The sequence below is a fragment of the Phyllostomus hastatus genome, unplaced genomic scaffold (assembly GCF_019186645.2).
Source record: "Phyllostomus hastatus isolate PE091 unplaced genomic scaffold, TTU_PhHast_1.1 phas_scaffold_114, whole genome shotgun sequence".
In the NCBI taxonomy this organism is placed as follows: Eukaryota; Metazoa; Chordata; class Mammalia; order Chiroptera; family Phyllostomidae; genus Phyllostomus; species Phyllostomus hastatus.
In genome coordinates, this window is record NW_025334006.1 from 14,045,789 (window position 1) to 14,046,487 (window position 699).

General features: G+C 38.3%; 1 pseudogene; it reads left to right on the forward strand.

The window, feature by feature from the left end:
• The window catches only part of LOC123829728, a 3,472-nt pseudogene extending 3,102 nt beyond the window's left edge, over positions 1–370 (forward strand).
• Positions 371–699: the final 329 nt, after the last annotated feature.

Sequence of the window (699 nt, forward strand, 5' to 3'; positions counted from 1 at the left end):
ATGTCTCTTGTGTATTCCTTGGTGCCAGGCTGCTCAGCAGGCAGCTAGCTGAGCGGTTGCCCAGCTGGCTTATAGGAAAGACTACATCACGAGTATACACTCATGACACAAGGTTCAATAAACTGGGGTCAGTGTGAAACAATACAATACATGTTGATGACAATGTAAAAGAAGCCATAAGAAGGTTTCTTGAGAACCTGTATAACGATAGTTTGCTTTGCATTCAAAGGGCACTGGACTCATCCATGAGGCAGCATATCTGCCTAAAGAGCAGTGGGCACAAAAGGAAGAGGGTAAATTATACCTTGACCCACAACTGAAAGAGGTTATTTGGGAAAGAAAAGAAAGAGAAAAATTTGCAAAGAAATAATCATGCAATTGAAGTCTGTGGATACGGCTGTCCTCAAAGTATTTTAACGATGTTGGTTAAACCTGAAATGGAAAATTTAGAATCATCTGAGCTGCAAACATATTACTTTAAATAATTGTTCATTATGAGGAAAGAAAAAGGAGTTTTTGACTGGCAGTTGAAAGTGAAGAAGGACAAGAGAAAGTTCTGGGCACAGCTACAGTACATAAGGAGCTTGATTAGCAGCTGGAACAATGAAATGAATGTTAAGAGGTATGTATTATGAACTGAACCTTCTTTGATGTTCTAAAAGAAGCATCAAAGAAGATCAAATATTGCAATAAGGATTA